This window comes from Lutra lutra, chromosome 18 (genome assembly GCF_902655055.1).
Source record: "Lutra lutra chromosome 18, mLutLut1.2, whole genome shotgun sequence".
NCBI classification, from domain to species: domain Eukaryota; kingdom Metazoa; phylum Chordata; class Mammalia; order Carnivora; family Mustelidae; genus Lutra; species Lutra lutra.
The window spans coordinates 2,714,642-2,724,094 of NC_062295.1; the positions used below are offsets into that span (position 1 = coordinate 2,714,642).

Here is a 9,453-nt window from a genome sequence, read left to right on the forward strand (position 1 = left end):
TTTGGTTCTTGTCAAAGTAGAGGTGACCCTCAGAGCTCCACAGTGAGATTCTTGTTGGAAATCTGGGAAGATAGGACCCCTGGGGGAAGAGGAAAGCATCTGTTCAGGGCACCCCACTCAACCCCCAAAGGAGGGGAGCTTATTCATCCATCCAGTGTTTACTCTCTAGGTCTCTTCTGGCCCTTTCCACCCAGCATCCTGGCTTCCTAGGCTCACTCTGCAAATCCTCCATCAGGGTTGCTGCCTCTTGTCACCCTCTGGGTACTCATGCTGAACCCAGTGGGGATGTCTCAGGATAGTTACAAGCACTGTAGTAGCTTTAGGATCTGCTCCTTGGGGACATCTCTGGTCTTAGCCACTGATGGTACAATCCCCCGTGGTGGACAAGAGCCTCCCTGGCCCAGCTACCTCCTCGAGGCAGAAGGTCTGATGCGCTGACAACATTGTTTCCAGATCAAGATCATGGGTCTGCGGGTAGGATTCCCACCCCCACGTGGCATCTTTAATCAGAGGCTTTGTAGTTCTAGGGGATGGGGAAGTCCAGGGCACCCAAGTTAGGCGTAGGAAACGGCCTCATAACAGCTAGGACTGGACCTGGGAACGTTACATCCTGTATCTTTATAGGGTGTGTTCAGGCGTCTGTGTTCTCCAGTATCTGGCTTTTTTCCCCTCGAAGTAGACGGTAGAGGTGAGCAGGGAAAGCCTGCTATATAGGTGGGGCCAGCAGACACACTCCGTTAGACAGCAGCCCCCTGGCCCTGTGTCCTTCCAGAGGTCTCCAACTAGTGAACTCCCAGTCAGTGTTCTGCTCTCCCAAGAAAGTGGGCTCCCTGAGCTTCCCGGCTGGGTGAAATACCTTTCCCGGCATAACACACCTCTCCCCTGTAGCACTTAGCACAGCTGCAGTGTCACTCACGATTAACCGTCTCCTTATGAAGTTAGAAAACCCACACTCATGAGGGCATCCTTCTCCACAGAGCTGCCACCATCCAGTCCCTCCGCCCAGAAACTTCCCTGCACTCTCCCTGGCTCAATCGTTACTTTTGCCTCTTCAATCTGCCTTTTTTTTTTTTTTTTTTTTTTTAAGATTTTACTTATTTGACAGAGATCACAAGTAGGCCAAGAGGCAGGCAGAGAGGAGGAGGAAGCAGGCTCCCTGCTGAGCAGAGAGCCCAATGCGGGGCTCGATCCCAAGAGCCTGGGATCATGACCAGAGCCGAAGGCAGAGGCTTCAACCCACTGAGCCACCCAGGCGCCCCCTGAATCTGTCTTGAAGCCACCCCCTGTTCCTCAATCCCAGGACCCCCTCCTACTGTAGGCCCTCCTCTCTCACTCGCTCCGCTGCAACCCTCGGTCCCAGCCTGTACCACAAAGCAGGGTACCCTGCCCAGCCTTCCTGCCTCACTGCGTACCCTCACCCAAGGTGGCAAGCGGGGGACGTAGAAAGCGGGGGCTTGGAGATTGGGGAGCCGGGAGCGGGGCACGGTATCCCCTCTAATGGGCCTCGGACTTGCTGGGTGGTAGGGCTCGTCCCCGGCCCCCCCCAGGGACGCGTGCACAGGCAACTCCCACGGAGCGAGCCCCGGCCAGCACTTCCCAAGTGGACCCCTAGGGCACTGGCCACCACAGGGGAAGCGGGCGAGAGTGAGGGACGGAACGTCGACCGGAAGTACCCTGTCCATTCCTCTGACTGGGGCGTTCCGCACCCGTGGCCGCCGTGGAGCCTCCTGGGAAATGTAGTTCCAGCTGGCTCCGCTTCCAAGGCGGGTCGGAAGGCTTGGCTCTGGTGATCGTTTCGGACCATTAGCCTAAAGCTGAAAGGTTGTCCTGGAGGCTCACTTGATAAATTCCTTTGCCCTTGTTATATATCTTTATTAAATGCCTACTACACACCAGACACCATTGGGTGCTGGGGTTGCTAATGTGAACCCAGACCATGCGCATGCTCAGAAAGCCCAGTGTTAGAGGGGGAAACTCATCAATCAGATAATCGCACAAACAAATGTAAAACTGCAACTGTAAAACTGTTAAGGAAAAAACTTAGGCAGGAATCACGTGGTGGGAAATGACTGGGGAAGGCTCTACTTGAGAGAAGGTGGTCAGGGGCGCCTGGGTGTCTCAGTTTTTGAGCGTCTGTCTTCAGCTCAGGTCATGATCCCTGGGTCCTGGGAGGGAGCCCCGCATCAGGCTCCCTCCTGCTCAGTGGGAGGCCTGCTGGTCTCTCTCCCACTCCCTCTGCTTGTGTTCCCTCTCTGGCTGTCTCTCTGTCAAATAAATACAATCTTTTAAAAAAATAAATAAACTGATAACCAATTAAAAAAAAAAAAGGAGAGAGGAAGGTCAGGGCCTCCTGGGTTTCTCCTGCTAGGACAACCATTTGATGGCAGTAATGATTCCTCAGAGGTGTACCTCACAGCATTTCCCTTAACCCTTAGACACTGGAAGGCAGACTTCGTGATTATTCTCTGGGCCTTCAAGGAAGCAGAGACTCAGTCATTTTCCAAAGCTAGCACAATCACAGGTAGCTGGGCTTTAACCACATACCTTCAACAATGAACCTGAGACTTCCACTCTGTCTCCTCCTACTTCTTAACACACCATGCAGTCCAGCCCTGTTTTCCTGCATGTGGGAAATGTGGATGATAACAATGGCGAACTAATCCAGGAAAAGTGCTCAGCACAGGAGGGCCAGGCACAGAACAAGCCCTTGATTAGTGTTGGACTTTTCCATCACTATTCTAATTGCCTCTCTGTCTACTCTGACTTGTGTGTTAACCCAGCCCCATAACTCTCTTCTTTCCGCATTATCCCTTTAAGTCACCTCTTTTCTTCCACTGTGTATATGTAATTTTGGTGGGGCTGATTCTAACCACAGCTCCAGGAGTGTGTCTGACAACCAGGCCAGGCCAGTCTACTCCATCCCCCCTGCCACAGTGGTTGGTTCAGTGATGGGCTCATGAGCCACATCAGTCAAATGAAACTTAACCTCTAAGAGGAATGTGAAATTGTTAGCCAAGTTCCCTTTTGTTCCAGAGTATTCAGGGTGACAGTAATTCCCCTTCTTGTAATTCCTGGGCAGCCTAGCCTGCAAGTGTGGGACCATTCTGCCCACTTTGGGTGCTACCCCTCTTCCACTGAAGGGATCTTCTAGAATGGGAACAGTACAGGCAATAATGTTGTCAGGCCAGCTACCCTCTGTGCCAGTAATCTGAGCTTTACTCACAGAAGGCTCAAGGCAGGAAGATGTGTAGACCCAACTCTCTAAGGTCTCATTCTCTGTTGTATTAGCTCAGCACAATTCTATTTGAAATGCATGGAGTGCCTGGGTGGTTCAGTTGGTTGGGCATCTACATTCAGCTTGGGTCTTGATCCCAGGGTCCTGGGATTGAGCCCCACACTGGGCTCTCTGCCCAGCGGGGGTCTGCTTCTCCCTCTCCCTCTGCCTACTACTTTGCCTGCTTGTGTTCTCTCTCTGCATCAAATGAATAAGTAAAATCTCTTAAAAAAATGAAATGCATGGGGCGCCTGGGTGGCTCAGTGGGCTAAAGCCTCTGCCTTCGGCTCAGGTCATGATCCCAGGCTCCTGGGATCGAGCCCCGCATAGGGCTCTCTGCTTGGCAGGGAGCCTGCTTCCCCCGCCCCCGCCTTCTCTCTGCCTGTCTCTCTGCCTACTTGTGATCTCTGCCTGTCAAATAAGTGAATAAAATCTTTAAAAAAAAATGAAATGCAAACCACATTACTGCACTTCCTTCAAATGTGGTTTATAGCAATTGTGCCTCTTCCCTAAATTATTCCTTCCAAGCAATAGAACACCATAACATTTTTATCCTGAGAACTATCTTAGTCAAGCTTTTGGCTAAATTCCTTACAGCTTTTCTGGGCTGCTGTTAAACCTCCTGCCTACTTGTAAATGACCGCACCAATGCCTATTCCCTTTCCTCCTGTCAGTCCTGTAGCTGTATCCAAAGTATAAAATTGACAGAGCCATAGAAATTTAATTCTTTAAATGCACAGTTTTAAGCATTTGCCATGTGTCCTTCCCTGGCCCTCCAGAGACATTAGACCACTAGTTGTGTAATTACTACTTAGTTTTATAATGGTAGGTAGTGATGGGGCGGGTGGTGTTCCAGGTAAAAGGAAAAGTATGTTCACACTTCCTGAGGAAGTAAAGATCTTGGTACATTTAATGAACTGAAGAAAGAAAGATAGTACAGCTGGAGAGAGAGAATAAAGAAAGTAGCTGGGGTTGGCAGGGAAGTACAGTTTGGAAAGTTCTGTTGAATGTTTTGGATGTTATCCTAAGGACAACGGGAAGCCAGTGGATTATGTCAAGTTGTATGGTGACATGATTAGACGTGTTGGCTATGCCAGCAGAGAACAAGAGTGATGTGCGAGGTTAGAGGACTATTTAAGTCAACCCCAGTGAGTACTGTTAAGGGTGGTGGCAATGAAGACACAGAGAACCAGTCAGGTCTGAGAGAGAGAGATCTAAGGCCACAGGACTTGAGGGAACAGATGAGCAGAGGAAGAGGGAGTTGTGTGGGTAGCATGAGCAATTGTGTGTATGTGGCGCCACATACCGGAGGCAAACAAATCAAGGGCTAAAAGTTTAAGTTCAATGTAGGGCGTGTTCTGATGCCTCAGACATCCAAAGGAAGATGTCTCATGGACACTTGAATATAGGGATCTGGAATGCAGGGAGAGAAGAAATCTGGGCGAGACATAAAGTGAGGTCTTTGTAGTCACGGAAGTGGCAAAGCTCGCTCGGGGGGACCCTGTACTCAGGCGAGCCCAGGATACAGTAAGCCACAGAAGCATCTTAGAATTCGGCCACGAGGCACACAGGCCAACGAGGAGACTGGCGCTAGTTCTAGAGAGCACTCTACCCAGGACAAGTCAGAACCAAAGTGTCTCTCTCAACAAGCCAAAGGTACACAAACTGGACGAGCCGGCAGCTTCGCACTGCCAAAGTGGACTTCTTGTTGCGGAGGTAGCACGGACTCCTCCTGCCCTTGGCGCGCGATCTGTGCCTAGACTCGGGGGACGGAGATTGCTCTGGCCCCCAACAGCCATACTCGTGCTGCAGAGGGCGAGACCGAAGGGACCCGTCATCAAACGCTCTCGGCCCAAAGCCCAGTTTTTGTAGGGAGGGCCCCGCGGTTGGTCCCAGGGATAGGCTGGGAACCCGGTGAAGGCTGCCATGAGACGCCCACCGCGTCCCAGGCGACCCGGGAGGGCACAGCCGTGTCGCCCCAAGAGGTCGCCGGAAGTGAGCGCACCACTTCCGGTTCCCAGCCCTGTGGGCCGCTCTAGCGCGTCTCATCTCGCTGGCATTCGGCTGGCATTCAGACTGGTCTGCGCGGCTGGCTACTGAAGGCAAGCTGCCGGGGCGTTCTGTGACCGAGCAGAACATTCTGGGGGCCGTTTGGCGCACCGCTGGCTTCCACCCCCAGCGCTGGGCGGGGAGCATGCAGGCCTTTGCCGCCCTCTATGGCCGCAGGTGCCACCCCCCCAACCCCCATACCATGGTGCGGAGCTGGGGCTGGAGGGGACTTCGAAGTCTGGGGCTGCCTCACGGGGTTGCGCTGGAATTCTCTTCTGCGTTCCGGGGAGCTAACGATTTGTACTTGCGTTAGGAAATGGCTCGAGGTCACGCATTCACTCTCCAAACCCACAATTCCCGCCCATCTTCAGAATTCGCTGCCATCCAAAACCACCAGCGCGTGGAAGAGCAAGTGCGCTTAGTCGCCTTCCTCAGAGAGGGGCGGGTATTGGATGCCGCGTGGCGCATCAGATAGACTTAATCACAGCCTAGTGAGAGCGTGCGTTCTAGAACTGAGTGATAAGAACACACCGAAATAGGTAAAATCAAAACATTAGACAGTACAAGTGCACATAACAGACATACTTGGGAGGTATCCAAGCGAACTATAGATTGCAGCATTCTTGGGGCTTTCTCTCTCTCTCTCTCTCTCTCTCTCTCTCTATATATATATATATATATTTTTTTTTTTCCCCCTATCCCCAGCCTCTGCAGGGTGTTAATGCAAGGAGGGATGTCAAAGAATAAAAGACCCCCCCCCCAAAAAAAAAGCAGTCAAATGGGCATGAAAAGATGGATAATGATCCTCCTAACATCAGATCAATAAGCTTTTTCAGTCTACAAAACTAAAGCAGATGAATATACATACTTCAAATGAAGATCATTGTTACTTTTTTAACAGGTGGTCAAAGCAAAAACACTTTATTACCAAAATCCTGTACAGATAATGAGTACAATGAACCATTAGTCAAAATAGACTAATTAGATGAACTATAATCTGCTTTGTGCACATACTAAGTAAATTGGCAGATTACTTGGAGCAAAATCTGCAGTATCAGATTGTGTAACATGCTGCAGTCATCAGAACTATGCCACCTGATTATATAGGACCTCACAAGTTGAAGACTCAAAACACCAACATTTACTGTGAAATGTACTTGTTTTCACTCCCTGTATACTGGGTTAGTCATTTTCTATGTTAAATGGGGAGATGTGAATAGGCTATTAACTACTGCAACAAAGCTCTAAACAAAACTGTATTGAATCCAACTCCTTCCAGATTAACCAAATCACTCAATTTCTTTAGTTATAAAATATGAACTGTTGACATCTGAAATCTACTGAAGTAATACTATTTTTATCAATGATGGCTTGTTAATACACCCTGGTATTCGGGCAGCCACATTAAGGACTTGTTTGATACACATCTTCATCTACCAACAACAGAAACCACATTTGTTCAAGAGTTAATTTCCTTAGTAAAAAGTTCTCACCCTGCATAGTATATCAATAGCCATGCTGCAAAAGATAGTAAACCAATCATTCATAACAATAAACTGTGTTTCTCATCCTTATATTAATTTTTATCCAGTATTTCTTAATGCTAACATACTGGGCTAATATCTTCAAGTTAATAACAAACTGTGAAATCTAGCTCCATCAGTCAACACTGTAAACAGAAAGATGAAAAGGCCATCATTATAAAAACAGCATGGATCTCATTGGTGGACTGACTCCTTCCTCCAACTTTTTGGGCTCAGAGCAGCTTGAATTACATCCAGCAAATATAATTAGGTGAAGTGTACAATAAGGCAACAACTGAAAATATGCTTCTTTTACAGTAACTGACACTCAAGGTTTTTTTAATTTTTAATTTTTTTCGGCATACCAGTCATTAGCAATGATTATTCCACCAAAAAGGCATCTTAATTACACTCAAGTGTATGTTAATGTTTTTATAGAAGTGCTATTTTTCTAATCTCTTTAAGGAGGTTTGGCATAATCTTACAAAATCAGGAGAATAAAGAAAAATGTAAGACCTGAATTGAATTGTGAAGGAAGCCTCATCTGAGAAGGTGACTTCACATATTGAGGTACAGAATAGCATTTAGGGCATAAATTCTCACCTTCCCCCATACTGTTGTAGGAGCAAAGCAAAGCATGGCAGCTTCTATCTTTTATGTCAGCCCCATTCTGTCTGCTTACCTTCTAGGACAGCCTTCTCTACTTTCTGCAGCAACTACACGAGTAGGGGCCACATTCCCAATTTCATTCCCCGACCTGTAACTCTGTTCAGCCACCAAAGGCAGAAGCAGGAGAGCTGATGGACAGTGCTTTCTGGTATTTAGCAAAGATCATTATATCCCAAAGTTGGCTGATAAGAAATTTAACTGGAGACCATCTTTCTACACAATTCTAAGTCCCCAGAGATCTGCCAAAGAACAACCTACAGATGAACTCACTTTTTAAGACTCTAAAGCCCTAGCAGACTGGCGTCTCATATTGAGTAGAGACATCAGAGAGTCTAGTATGACCTTGACATTCAGAGCACAGGGTCTCAGCAGTGGATCTGCAAACAAGAAACAAGAACAACAAAAGGGGGGATAGGAGTGGGTGAGCTGGGTTAGTCTCCATTTCCCTTACTCACCAGGACTATTTTCTTGTCTCTCAGCAGTGGTAAGAGCTTACAGCAGTAGCCAGCATGTCTTTGTATACTCAGTTCCCAACCTGCTGTTCTGCAGAGAGACCACACCTTCCAGGTACGGCTCTCCTAAAGAGCCCTCCCTGTTCCTGCTCGAGAGCTTTCCCAGCGGTGATCCCGTTCTAGTCAGTGCTGGACTTCTATACTGTTTCGGTAGAATTAAGATCATTCTCACATCCTGTTCAGAAGTCCATTAGAAACTGATTTTGCGGGGGCGCCTGGGTGGCTCAGTGGTTAAAGCCTTTGCCTCCGGCTCAAGTCATGATCTCAGGGTACTGGGATCGAGTCCCGCATCGGGCTCTCTGCTCAGCAGGGAGCCTGGCTCCTCCTCATGTCTCTCTCTGCCTGCCTCTCTGCCTACTTGTGATCTGTCCAAAAAAAAAAAAAAAATTCTAAAAAAAAAAAAAATTGCCTTAGCTCTGGTACATCATTTAGGGGCGCCTGGGTGGCTCAGTGGGTTGAAGCCTCTGCCTTCGGCTCGGGTCATGATCCCAGAGTCCTGGGATCGAGCCCCATATCCAGCTCTCTGCTCGGCAGGGAGCCTGCTTCCTCCTCTCTCTCTCTCTCTCTCTGCCTGCCTCTCTGCCTAATTGTGATCTCTGTCAAATAAATAAATAAAAACTTTAAAAAAAAACCTGATTTTGTAGACAGGCACACAATTTTGCTTTAAAGAGAAATTGTATACGAAAGTCTATTTACAAGATTCCCTGATTCTTTAACATTAGTGACCATTCCGTTCAACAATATTTTGCTCCTCTATTTATATGTAACAGCAGGTATCTAAAGACCTATATATTTTCAAGTAGTTTGGTTAAACTCTAATAGTTTTCTGTATATATTTTCTTTGACCATCAGGAGGAAGCTTTTTTTTCATCAAAATCCAACTAAAACCCTAAGGACTGTATTCTGTAGAGTTTGCAATCTCTGATCTTATCGTAGGGATGGGAGATTGAACTGGGAGTCCTGGGGAATCTTTCTGTTGCTTTATTACCATACACATTAAGTCAGGCATGGGATAAAGCACAAAGGCAATGAAAGGGTTCTAGGATGCGTGTGCACAGGGTAGCCTCATGATGACCATCACCCACCCATCTCAGCCTTCCTGGCTGCTTGCATTCCTAACACAAATGTATACACATAACAGGATTGAAGAATGCACAACCTTCAGCATCACAGAGACCCAAGGTTAAATGCCAGCTTCAGCACATTGCTATTTTTTGTCTTCGGCAAGATATTGTCTTTACCTCTGTGGGCTTCAGTTTCCTCATTTATGAAACAAGGATAGCCCTTTCTCTGTCAGATTTATCCTGAAGATTAAATAAGATAATACATGTGAAGCATCTAGCATGTTCACTGAACAATAATTACTCTTATTCAAAGAAAGGCAGGTAATGTGCTTTGGTAGCGACTTGGAGGTAACTCTTTCCAG

The 9,453-nt window shown here is 47.7% G+C and overlaps 1 protein-coding gene across 2 annotated transcripts in view; it reads left to right on the forward strand.

Annotated features, from left to right (window-relative positions):
* The window catches only part of ZNF174 (zinc finger protein 174), a 62,912-nt gene that overhangs the window by 15,174 nt on the left and 38,285 nt on the right, over window positions 1-9,453 (forward strand). The gene's annotated exons all lie outside the window — the stretch shown is intronic.